This window comes from Sarcophilus harrisii, chromosome 3, assembly GCF_902635505.1.
Source record: "Sarcophilus harrisii chromosome 3, mSarHar1.11, whole genome shotgun sequence".
Classification (NCBI taxonomy): Eukaryota; Metazoa; Chordata; class Mammalia; order Dasyuromorphia; family Dasyuridae; genus Sarcophilus; species Sarcophilus harrisii.
In genome coordinates, this window is record NC_045428.1 from 549111305 (window position 1) to 549125345 (window position 14041).

At 38.5% G+C, this 14041-nt stretch overlaps 1 pseudogene; it reads right to left on the bottom strand.

The window, feature by feature from the left end:
* Window positions 1-449: 449 nt before the first annotated feature.
* LOC100934695 overlaps window positions 450-14041 on the bottom strand; it is an 83735-nt pseudogene continuing 70143 nt past the window's right edge.

A 14041-nucleotide genomic window follows, 5' to 3' on the forward strand; every position in this document is an offset into this window, starting at 1 on the left:
CTTCCAGGAGCCTCCTCTTTCTCCCCATTGGCCCTGGGGGAGGTCCGCCCCGCCCACTCTCACCCCTCCCCTTCGTGCCAAGAAGGCTGGCGCTTGCGCAGTAACCGAGGCGCGTTTTAGGACGTCCACTGGCAGGTTCAACGCTTAGCGGTCCCGTCACCCTGGCCCTGTTGCTGCCGCCGCTCCTCCTTAGTCCCGGTCTTAGGCCCGCCGGACTGCGGGACGTGAGCGCCGGCTGCCTGATCACCGGGCAGGAGACAGAGGGGCCGCGACGCGTCGTGGAGACGTCCCCGGGGACCCCGGCCTGGCCGCCCGGGTCCCGTCAGGCCGGGCACCCCGGAAGTGACCCCCTCGAGGGATGACAAGCAGTGTTCTTGTTAGAATTAAGCTCAGCCTCGGAACTGCGAGCGAGAAACAAAAAGAAGCACCGAGGGTCTGGCCCAGCTCTCTCAAGCGCCCAGGAGAGCTGCGGGGAAGGCAGCCGGGAAGCTCAGTCTGAATCCCGCCTCAGGACGGCTAACGCTGTGCCTCAGGCCTAGGGGACTTCCCTCTGAGACTTCCCGCGTCTGAAAAACGGCAGGGCCGCGCTGAATAACGAGCGGTACGAGTGCGGAGCGGGAATCGGCTCCTAAGGTTTCGTGGGAAACGACGAATTTGTTGCGCAGGATTGTTGAAAGGATAAATGGAAAAGGACTTGATGGGTGTTCACTACGTACAGGCATCGAACTAAATTCTGGTGTATGCAAATGCAAAAAGAGCACGGCCTCTGCCTTCGAGGGGATTGCGTTTTAATAAAAGAAGACAGTGGTAAAGGAATGAGGCGGCCGGTTTTGCTTAGAAAAGTCACAGGAGTGATCGGTAACATTACAGGATCTTGATTTGACAGGTTCTTCCCAGGATCGTTAAATTAACTTGATTGCTGTTCTTAGAGTTTGAGGTAGAAGGAGGAAGGCTGAGCACAAAATAGTATTTTATTTTTCCAAATACATGTGAAAATAGTTTTATCCAGAATTCATTTTTGTAACACTTTGTGTACCAAGTTTTTTCTCCCTCTCTCCCCCTCCCAAGACAGCAGGCAATCTGATACAGATTATACATGTACAAGACTGTTAAACATATTTCCATATTTGTCATATTGTGAGAAAAAAAAACCAGGCCAAAAGATGAAAAAACACACACACACACACAAAAAAAAGCAAATAAACAAAAAAGGTAAAAATGCTATGCTTTGATCCACATTTAGTCTCCAATGTCTCTCTCTGGATGCAGATGGTATTTTACATCCCAGGTCTATTGGAATTGTCTTGGATCACTGCATTGCTGAGAAGACCTAAATTTGTAATAGTTGATTATCCCGGAATCTTGCTATTACTATGTGCAGTGTTTTCCTGGTTCTGCTCACTTCATTCAGCATCAGTTCATGTAAGTCTTTTCCATATTTTTCTGAAATCAGTCTGCTCATCATTTCTTAGAGAACAATAGCATTCTATTACATTCATTTATCATAATTTATTCAGTCATTTCCCCAACTGATGAGCATCCACTCAATTTCCAATCCCTTCCACTACAAAAAGTGTCCTTTTCCCTCTTTTATGGTCTCTTTGGGATACAGACCTCTTAGTGAGAATACTGGATCAAAAGGTGTATGCACACAGTTTTATAGCCTTTTGGTCTCCAGAATGGTTGGATCAGTTCACAACATCCACTCAATTTCCAATTCCTTCCACTACAAAAAGTGTCCTTTTCCCTCTTTTATGGTCTCTTTTTGATACAGACCCCTTAGTGAGACTACTGGATCAAAAGGTATATACACACAGTTTTATAGCCCTTTGGTCTCCAGAATGGTTAGATCAGTTCACAACTCCACCAACAATACATTAATCAGCAAAATAACTGTATACATATATTGTATTTAACATATACTTTAACATATTTAACATGTATTAGTCTACCTGCCATCTAGGGGAGGAGGTAGGGGGAAGGAAGGGAAAAGTTGGAACAGAAAGTTTTGCAAGGGTCAATGCTGAAAAATTACCCATGCATATATTTTATAAATAAAAAGCTATAATAAAAAAAATTTTTAATGCATTAATGTCCCCAGTTTTCCCACCCCCCCCCAACTTTTTTCACCATTTTTTCCTGTCATCTTAACCAATCTAAGAGGTGTCAGGTAGTAATTCAATGTTGTCTTAATATGCATTTCTTTAATCAATGGTGATTTAGGACATTTTTTCATATGACTATAAATTACTTTAATTTCTTCATCTGGAAATTGTCTATTCATATCCTTTGACCATTTATGATTTCTGAATTCATAATCAGTAGCAAGGCATATCGGGACAGAATTTGGAGTCAGAAAATGTTAGTTCAGCACCTTCCTTTATTACTTGTGTGACCACCTTCCCTATTACTTTCCTTGACTAGGACTCAGTTTCTTTCTCTATAAAGTGAAGAATAGTGGGGTGAGAAGCTTGATCCTTAAAGTTTCTTTTGGTCAGGGTGACCATGAACTAGCTTACAAAATACTTATATTAAAACTAGAGTGTACTTCCTAAAACTTGAAAGCCAGGTTTAAGAGAAATAAGTAGGAAAACGGCCATATATGAAATAAGAAGGCCTCAGTGCAAGTGCTAGTTCTGTTCTTTAATATCTTGGGTCTTGGGTATTATGATAAAATTCTCTGGATTTTCTCATCTATTGTATAATATGACTTCTGAGGTCCTTTCTGGGTCTAAATCTATAATCTTGTGAAAAGGGGAAATTTAATAGAAAAAAATACTGGCTTAGACCAACTGAGTTTCAGTTTCTGTTCTACCAAGTTGTGACCATTGGTAAGTCATGTCACACATATGGGCTTCGGTTTCCTCATCTGTAAAGATACTGGACTAGGCTTCTAAAGAAAGGCCCCTTTCATCTCTAGCAATCTGATTGTATAAACCTAACTTTGGGGCTAGAAGTAGTCTTAGTTTGCTGGAAGTCTACGTGTAGCTCAACTTCTTTATTTTACAGAAGAGGACATGTATCAGAGAAGATAAATGACTAATCTAAAGTTACATAATAGTGACAGGGCTAGGCTTTAGCCCATTCATCCCAGCTTGCAAATCCAGCTCTCTTTTCCACTGTACCATGCTACTTCTCACTCTGTCTTTTTTCTTCTGGTAACCTTTCCTAACTATAATTAGGAACAAACTTAAATCTCTCATGCTCAACACAGTGTATAAATAGTCATACATGTGTGCAATTTATGTATACATACACAATCATAGCTAGAAACAGAACAGAGAAGGATTAACAAATTTATAAATCAGAGCTCTATTTATATTTCTGTTGTGAAAGGTAATTATTTATTAACAAGTCTACATGGTTAACTGTCATAATGTAAAAATAATGACTGCCTAGGTTCAGGTTTCAAGAAATTACACAAATCTTTGGAAATTCAAACATACAGTTTACTGACAGACACTAATACCAAACAAATGCATGGACCTTTAGAATTGAATAAGATCTTAGAGGTCAACTAATCCAATTCCCTCATTTTCAGAAATAGGGAACAAGTCAAGAGAAGAGACTTTGCAACTTACCAAAACTACTACTAGTGGATAGTATAGTTGAACCTAAATTTTCTAAAATTAAATCTAGTTATCTTTCAAAGAAATCATAATCTATTCCCTTATTTAAAGGGGATAAACAGGTAGCTAAGAAGTGATACTAAAAATGTCAATAGTATATCATGTGTTTTGTACCTCATAGGCCCTTAATACATGGTTAAGTGAATGGATGGACCAATGGCATTTAGCTAGTTTGGGGCTCTGTTTGGGCCTTTACTATTCTGCTACTCCTAGTTACATATATTCACCTCCACCTTTAAGTCCAGGGTCACCCATACATCCTTTTTTTGAGGCAATTGAGCTTAAGTGACTTGTCCAGGTTCACACAGTAAATGACTGAGACCAGATTTGAACTCAGCTCTAGCCACTGTGCCACCTAGCCAAACCAATCCTTACTTTTGAGAACAGTTTTGGCTCTAGGCAGGAAGCATATAAAGAAACTGGTTTAGTAGAAATTTTCTAGAGAAAGATGACTAGGTTTAAAAGGAGATCATGTATTTAATCCATATCTTAAGAAGAAAGGAACCAAAGATGTTTAGCCTTGAAGAAAGAAGAGTGGACTGAGAGAAATATCATATGTTCCTTAAAATATCTGAATTTGGCATTAGGCCTTGATTCAAATTTCACCCCTAATACTTTATACCCTTGTGACCATAACTAAATCATGACCTCTGTCTTCACCAGACTGCCCAAGGGATCCATGACATACAAAAAATATTAAGAATCCTTATCCTAAATAATAACATAGAAAGTAGTTAGAGTTACTGTGTCCGGTCCAGTCTGATTAACTATTCTTTATACTATATTCTATATATAAGTATCCTGAATCTGCTGCCTTGCCTGTTTTTAACTCCATATAACAAGATGCCCTTTCTGGTATAAATTCATTACTCTTAAAGTCACTACCATGCAGCTAACTCAAACTTTAAGTTTCCACTGCCCTGATTAGAGGGCTATGGGATGGAGTTCCAAATTTCTTTCAATGTTTTCCTTTATAGAGGGCTGGAACTGGGCTTAGCTCACTCCACTTTGCTGCTGCCCTGCCTGGTTTCAACTCCACTGAACAAATGCTCCTGAGCTGAATAGCTCAGGTGTCTTGTCTTCCTTCTTCCTTTCCGGCTTTCTTTTGCATGTTGTCTTCCCTTTAGAATGTAAGTTTCCAAAGGAAGGGGCTGTCTTTATTAATTATATCCCCAGAATTTAGCAGAGTTATAAAACTGTGCATATCCTTTGATTCAGCAGTATCTCTATGGGGTCTATATCTCAAAGAGATCATAAAAAAGCAAAAGGATCCACATGTATAAAAACATTTGTAGCAGTCTTTTTTGTAGTGGCAAGAAACTAGAAATTAATTGGGTGCCCATCAGTTGGTGAATGATTGAATAAGTTATAGTACATGAATATAATGGAATATTATTGTTCTATAAGAAATGATGAAAAGGATGTTTTCAAAAAGGCCTGGAGAAGTATATATGAACTGATACTAAGCAAAGTAAGTAGAATCAAGGGAACACTGTACATAGCAACAAGATTATATGAGGATCAGCTGTGATGGACTTGACTGTTTTCAACAATGAGGTAATTTAAGGCAATTCCAATAGACTTGTGGTGGAGCCATCTCATATCAAGAGAGAACTATGAAGACTGAATGTGTCAAAGCATACTTTTTTAATTAAAAAAAAACAATGAAATGTGTTATCAATTTCACCAAAAATGTTCAGATAAAGTGTGGTTGATCAGCTTTCGGGGGTGTTGCAGAGGATTCCTTTACAATATAGATCCTAGTTTACAAAATTTTCCAGGATGCTTCTAATTTCATAATTTTTTGTTAGTCTTAAACATCTCCAAGGCATGCTATAAACTAAACTACAAATTTAGAAGCCTGGGCTCCAGTGCTGGCTTTTCTACCATCCAACAGTGTGACTTTGGGCAACACTTTACCTCTCAAGGTCTCCTATATCAGTTTATGTAAAAGAGAGGATTGGCCTGGATTATCTCTAAGATTCCATGAAGTATTAAATCAAATTCTGTGATCCTGTGAAAAAACAGCATGGTGCTATGGAAAGAATTCAGCATTGGGAGTGTAAAGATCTGAAGTCAAACACTGAACTCTGCCTATGTGACCTTGGCCAAATCATCTATTCTCTCTGGGCCTGTGTTTCATCTATAAAAATGAGAGGTTTGGACTACATGGTGGAGAATAAAGTAAGCTCATGTTCTTAAGTGCTCTGCAAACAATCTCTGTAAGAAAAGCTGGCCCACAAATGAATTGGTCAGATGGAAGACGCCTTCTTTCTTTTTTCTTTCTTTCTTTCCTTCCTTTTTTCCTTCCTTCCATTCCCCCTTCCCTCCTTTTTTCCCTGTGTCCACATAGGCTATCATACCCTTATCTACAAATGCTCTTAAAAGTATTTATTTTCTCTCTTGCACCTCTGAACCTTTCCAAGATATCTTGGAGTTTACTGGCTAAATTTCTTTCTTAAGGACCATGCCTTAAACTAAAACCAATTAAATCTGATTTTAATTGGCTACCAATAGGTCCTAGACCAAGCCCCAATTTGTGGTCATTGTTTGAGTACTGATTGATTCAGATTGAATGTAAATAGCAATCTTTTCTGCTTTTGCCAGAAACTCTGAGGGTCTTCCACTCCCAAATTCATTTATTTAGCCAGTGTTAATAGAAGAAAGAAGGATGAGAATAAAAGTAGTATTCCTTCCTTAAGCCCACTGTGACTCCTTTTCTCCCCACTATCACAACTGAGAACTTTGACTTATATTTCACCAAAAAAAATTGAAGCTATTCACCAAAAGCTCCTTTTTCTATTTTTCTCCTTTTGTATCACTCAATTGCTTTCCCCTATTATCTCCTTCTTTACCCTATCTCACATGAAGAGGTGATATTTCTCCTTGCCAAGGAAAATCCTTCTCCATGCTCCCAATTCCATCTTATCTTCTCAAGCAAATCATCCCCTCTATCATCCTAACTCTTTCACTAATTTTCTCTACTGTCTAAAGTTTTACCTATAGCTCCTCCAGCCTCAAAAAATTCATTTGATCTATCCATCCTAGCTAGCTAACATCTCATATCTCTCCTCCCTTTTGTGACTCAATTTCTCGGGAAGGCCATCTATAATCAATACTTTTGCTTCCTCTCTTCTAAGTCTTATTAGCTCCCTGCAGACTTACTTAAGACCTCATTATTCAACTGATCTCCCAAAGATTACCAATGATCCTAGAATCAACAAATCTAATGGCCCTGTCTCAATTCTCATCCTTCTTGAGGTCTCTAAAATATCCGATACTTGATCACTCTCTTCTTGACACTCTTTTCTCTCTAGATTTCCATGAGTTCTTCTCTTATCTACTTCTTCTCAATTTCCTTTGATGGATCTTTTGCCAGACCAGATCAGGCCCACTAACTATCTTCTCTACTTTCCCCTCTCTACTGTTTTTCTTGGTGATCTCATCAGTTCCTCTTTTATGTTCTCTATATGGTACAATGAATAAAACTCTGAACCTGGAATCAGGAAGATGTGAGCTCAATTCCAGCCTCAGACACTTACTGGCTGTGAGACCCTGGTCAAGTCACTGTCTGATCAAATCACTCAGTTTCATCATCTATAAAATTGACATAATAATAGCACCTACCTCCTAGGACTGTTATGAGATTAAAAGGAGATAATATTTGTAAAATACTTTGCACCCACCTTTCCAGTTTTATCTTATACTACTCTCCACTACATACACTATGTTCCAACCAGATTGGACCAATATCTGTCCGTCAACATACACCTTTGCTTACACTGTTCCTATAATGCTTTCATCCCACTGAGTCCTTACTGGCTAGGGGGGTAATTGATATAATGTATGTCTTGTCTCATACCTTCTCAAATGGACTATTACAATTGCCTCCTAGTTGGTCTCCCTCCTTTTTCCTCACTGGTCCACATAGCTTGCTAAGGTAATTGTCCTATAAGTCTGACCATATCAATCTCCTGGCCAAAAATTTTCAGTAATATCTTATTGCCTCTAGGATGAAAAAACATTTCTCAGCTGATCATTTAAGGCCCACATAGCCTGACTTCCTCCTACCATCCCAGGCTCATTTCCCATTACTTCCCTTCATGCATTTGACGGTACAGCCAAACTGATCTACTAATTGCTTTCTGCATCCAGCAATCTATTCTCAGCCTCCACATATTTTCACAAACTAGAAAGAACTCCTTCCCCACTTTAGAGTTTAGCTCAGATGTCACCTCCTCTACGAAGTTTTTCCTCATTCTCCTAATTATTAGTGTTCTCTCCCTCAAATAACCCTATATTCATTTATTTACATACGTACTGTAAACCCCAATCGAATGTAAACTTCATAGGATCATAGATCTAGAGCTGACAAGGACCTTAGAGATCTTTTAAGGCACTCCCTTCATTTTACAGATAGGAACAGAGAAATTGTGGCTTGCCACACAGGCAATAAATAGCAAAGGGAATATCTGAACCCAATTTTTTTTCCCTTTTGTTCTGTTTCTTCATTCACTACATGACTGATATGAAAATTGTTTTAGATGATTGACATGTATAACCTACATCAGATTGTTGTTGTCTTGGGGAGGGATGAGGGCATGGATGAAGGGAGAAAAATTTGGAACTCAAAATCTTTCCAAAAAATGAACATTGAAATTTTTCTTTACATGTGATTTAAAAAAATACTATTAATTTTTTTTTAAAAAAGGATTTGAATCCAGGTCCTCCAACCCCAAATCTAGAATTCTTTCTACCATGCCACATTCTCCCTCAGGAAACTGACCATTTCATCTTTGTGTTCCTCTCTTTGGTACCTTCTACATTGTCAGCACTAAATAAATAAATTAAATCTGTGATCTGCTTCTACTGTGACCATTAGTTTCATCAAAATCAGTAAATGAACTAAAAAAGGGATGTCTATAGGGGGCATTTCTGTCCAAAAAGATGACTTAGTACTCTCAGTGAAACTGAAGGCCCAGTAATCAACCTGATAGGCAGAATGATCAAATAGGCAGGAGTAATGCTGACTACATTGTTATCAGCCCCTCCATTTGAGACAGCATAAAGCCATGGAATGTGCACTTGACCTGGAGTCTGAAAAACTGAGTTGGAACGCTATACCTCTGGATCTGGAGCTGTTTGACTGTGGGCAAGACATTTATCCTTAGGAGCCTGAGTTTCTTCATGTTATTGTTGTTTCATCAAAACCCCATTGGGGGTTTTGTTGGCAAAAAATATTGCCGTAGTTTGCCATTTCCTTCTTCAGTTCATTGAGAGATGAGGAATCTGAGGCAAACAGGGTTAGGTGACTTGCAGGGTCACAAAGCTAGTGTCTGAGGCCAGAATTGAATTCCAGATGAAAACAGATGAGTCCTCCTGATTCTAAACCCTGTGCTCTATGCATTGCCCCACCCAGATGTTATTAGCATTGTGTTAATGAAACCATATGAATTAGCAAAACCCTCACAAAGTTTTTGCATTATTTATAAGAAGTTCAGAGTTTATGATGAGGATGAGTGCAATCCCATCACCCATACTAGAAAAACAATCCAAACCCAAATCCAACTTACTGTAGGAAAATGCTATCTGATAAAATGTAAGTTGTTTGAAGGCAGGGATTGTTTCATTTTTCCCTTTGTATTTTTTTTCACAGTGTCTGACATACAAGAGACATTTTTAAGTGCTATGTAAATGTCTCTTATTATTGCTTAACAACCATTTCACTGTCCTTTTTTCCCTCCTAGTTATAAACACTTAAAAGACAGGAATTTCTCATTTCTCATTATACTTCACTCTCACTCTTATTAAGGTCTCAGTAAACATTTATGGGAGAGAGTAATCTTATTCTCCTGTCCCAAGCTTTTTCAGAAAAGCTGCTCAGTAGTAAGAATACTAAATTAACAAAGGAAATAGGTCTGAGTCTTGGCTGTGTTCCTTGCTACCTGGGCAGTCACTTCTCTCTGGACCTGTTTCCTCTTCTATAAAATGAGGGGGGTTGATCTCTTAAATCTATCATCCTATGAACTTCCTACTTTGCCCTTCTTCACTGGATCAGAGTGAGTTGGGCCTGGAGAAGAGAACTTGTCAGGCAGAGTTTCCCAGGAGGACTGATGAAATGGACCAGAAAAAAATGTGAGGTTGGGGTAGAGAATATGTCAAGAGTAGAAGTGAGATTGAAACCAGGAGTGAAGCTGCATGTGGGGGCCAGGGCTGAGAGTAAGGGTAGAATAAGGTAAAGAAGCATAGGTAAAGACTGGAGTTCAGAGTCTCTGAGTGTTGACCTGTCCATCCCGCTGCATATAAAGGACACTCTTCAAAGGTGTATAGATAGCCCATCCCAACCCAGTAAGACTCTTTTATTGACAAATATAAACTGCTTATTTCTATGTATTCTCTATAGCTCATATTTCCAATGAGCTTAAATCCTTTTTCATGGCTTTTCCCAATTTCAGTTTACTGCTTTTTTGTTATATAATAGGTAGGAAGTGTATATTTTTTTATTCTCATATTACCTCACCCAAAGTGAAACTCAAATAAGGTACCAAAAACTTCCTGGAGATCTGAAGGGATATAGAATAGACACCTGGCTTATTTTGTGTATGTGACTTTAAGAACACCAGATTCCAAAATAATGCACTTTATTGTTGTTCTGTCACTATAGCAAGTACTGCTGAACACTTGAATATCACCAGGTTCAGCAAAAGCAATATTTTACATTAGCACCGTTCCCAGAGAAGAAATGCGTCTCCTCTACAAAGGGCTCCATCTGTTTCTGTATTATCCAGCTCAAACAAATTCAGTTGTTGGTCTTTTATGGATTAATAACCTACAACCTTGAAGACAAACACATGCAAAAATATAGCAGCCTGCTCTCCCCTGGGCCATGCTATCTGTGTAGTGTAGCTTGTACAATGCAGATGAGAAAAGGAGACCAAATTAGCATTCTTTACTAATACTGGTTCACCATGAATCTTTCCTAACCACTGGTAGCTAAAAAAGGGAAGAGAGATTTCTCTGTCTCTTGTTATCATTCTTCTTCTCTTTCTTCTTCTTTCTCCCTCTTTCTTTCTCTATCTCTATCTCTGATTCCCTGTCTCTGTCTCTGTCTCTTTCATTTCAATCCATTGCTCCTTTAAAAAAAATTATTGATATTTTTTGATTTTTACAACATTAGTTTCCCAACATCCAAACTTCCTTCTACCTGGCTCTTGTTAGATCACTCTAACAAAGTCAATCAATAGTCAATAAGTATATAATAAGTGCCAGGCATTGTATTAGGGTTTAGCAAGGCACCAAAAAGCACAAATATAGTGCCTGCAAAGAGCTCATGTTCTGATGTGGGAGGCAAGATGTAAATAATTATCTAAATATGAGATATATACAGAGGAGGTGGAAGATTATTTCAGAGGCAAAGGGCATGGGGGTGGAGGAAGGAGGCTTTCCTCAGAAGGTGGCATGTGAGCTGAATCTTGAAGGAAATGAGTGCTTCTAAGAGGTGGAAGTGAGAAGGGAGAGCATTCCAGATATTGGAGACAGGGAAAAAAAGAAATTCAGAGACAGTAGTATTTGCCCTCAAAATAAGCCAGCCAGTATGGGTGGAGCACTGAGTACATGGTGAATAGTAAAGTGTAAGAAGACCTTAAAGTAGGAAGGATGCAGGCTGAGAAGGGCTTTAAATGGCAAGTAAAGAATCTTATATCTCATGCAAGAGTAATAGGGAGCCAATGGAGTTTACTGAATGAAGAAAAGGGTAGGGGGAACAGTTATATGGTGAGATCTCTGCTTTAGGAAAAGTGCACTGACAGCTGAGTGGAAGTTGGATTTGAGTGGGGAAAGATAAGGTAAGTACTTCAATAAGAAGGCTCCTGTGATAATCCAAGAGATTGATGAGAAACTGTACTAAATGTTAGAGAAATGGAGGAGGGATGGTGGGAAGCTAAAAAGCTTGACAACACGTTAAGTATGGGAAAAGAGTTATAACTGTGAGTGAAGTTGTGAGACAGAGTGTCTGAGAGTATGGTTGTGCCCATAGTACCCATATCCTAGTAAAAGGCAAGTTGGGAAGATGGAGGGCATGAAGGAAAATATAATGTTCTGGATGTGTTGAATATGGCGTGCTTACTCAGTGCTGAATCTGGGAATCACTGCCATAGAAATGATAACTGAGATCTCCAGGTGATTAGGACAGTCTTGTTAAATACGCACAATTAAGGGACTGTCACTGATCTAGCAAAGGAGATTGAGAAGGAGTAACTATATGCCCAGGAGAAGATCCTGAAGAGAACAGTCATGAAACCTAGAGAGGAACAGCATCCATCAAAGAAATGGTGTGAAAAGATCATTAGAAATTAGGGAATCACTAGTAGCATTGGAGAGGGCAATTCAGTTGAATGATGAGGTTTGAAGTCAAATTGAAGAAAGATTAGAATCAAGTGAAACTATGACTAAAATAGAAAAATATTTAAAATGATTGTACATGTATAACTTTGCTTATATTATATACATAATATAATATACATTATATGTAGTATAATTATATTATATTATATCATATTGCTTACTATCTTGGGGGAAAGAGAGGGAAGGGAAGGAGGGAGAAAAAAAGTAACTCAAAATCTTATAAAAATAAATGTTGAAAAGTATCTTTGCATGTAAATGGAAAAATAAAATAATATTGTAATTAACAAAAAAAGAATCAAGTGAGAGAAAAAGATATGAAGACAGTGATTATAGAGTTTAACCAAAAAGGGGAAGAGAACTCTCCAGTGATAGTCAACAAGGATAATAGGATTAAGTGAGGGTATTTTTTTAGATGACATGTTTTTAGGCAGCAAAGCCAGTAAAGAGGAGGAGATGTGAAAGAGTAAGCAAAACAAAATTGACAAAATAACCAAGACACGAAATCCAAATTGACAAAATAGACATAGATAAGAGAGAAATCATTAATTAGATACTATGTACCAGCTAAAATCTTGAGATACAAAGGTGCTTATCTCTTAACAGAGAAAGATGGTACACAAAAAGGAGATGAAAGGAAGGTATGTTTGACTCCATGATATGGAGATTGCACAAGAGTGTCATGGAGTCCCAGTTCTAGGCAAGATAAGCAAAATCTCACCTGTCAGAGCCAAGCAGCTGAAAGGGGGAGTCTGGGAAGTTTCTGGTGGGGAGGAGCTGGAGTTGATGACTAGAATGGAAGTGGCAGGATGTAACATGTGATGATGAAAATCATTTCACTTCTCAGGGCCACAATTTCTTCATCTAGGACTGAGTGCTATATTTAGAGTCAGAAAGACAAGCTTAAATACTGCTTCAGATTCTTTACTAGCCACTATTATTCTGGGCAATTTATTTAATGTTGTTGAAACTCAGTTTCCTCATTTGTAAAATGTTGGTGATGGTAACACTCACCTCACAGTAATAAGGAAAAAATAAAACTGTATATGGAGTACTTCGCAGATCTTAAACCATTAAGTAAATACTAGATAATTTGCATAAAATTAAGAGATTAACCTTGGTGAATTCTAAGGGTCCTTCCAACTCTAACATTCCATGTACTCAAAGACCAGTAACTCAACCAGTAACTTCTCATCTAGACTAAACAGCTCCTTTCATCTTCCTCATAAATCCTGTTTGATCTTGGGCCTATCTAGGCCTTTCTGAATTTTCTGTTCTGTGAATAAGGGATCTGAACCACCTGATCTCCAGTTCTTCTTACATTTAACAGCAAGGATCTCCCAATCTTTGAGCATCCAGTCTCTTCCGGGTCTGATCAGGGATGAATACAGTGCAAGATTACTTTCCTTCTCTCTTCCTAACCTGAATCTTATTTTGACTGAAATACTTTCCCTTAGCTGTTTTAAGGAAGCAGAATGCCTTGTCTCTAGAAAGGAAGTTCAGTATATTAAATAGTTAGATAACTAGACTTGCAGTCAGGAAGAGCTGGATTCACATCCTATCTCTGACACTACTAGGTACATAATCCTTGGAAGGTAACTTAATCTCTTTGACCTTTAGTTTCCTCATCAGTAAAAAAAACCCAATAATCAGTAATAAAACCCACCTCCAGGGGATATTATGAAAGAGATAATATATATAAAGTACTTTGCAAACCTTAAAGCCCTGAATAAATGTCAGAAATCATATCATATCATATTATATATTCCATAGTAGGGGGTGTTAGGATATCTATCATTCACAGTATAGCTCCATTATTACCACAATAGGGGGATGAGGGTCAGGCACAGAATCCTAGAATTTCAGATCATAGGAACTCTCAAAATCTCTAATCAAGAGTAGTGCTGCAGAAGACAGATGGAAAATAGGAATTGTTCTTATCAGGAATTCTGTTCATTTCTGATTCTTCCAAAGGCTCATTAGCCAGTTTTCTAACCATCCTATCACAATCA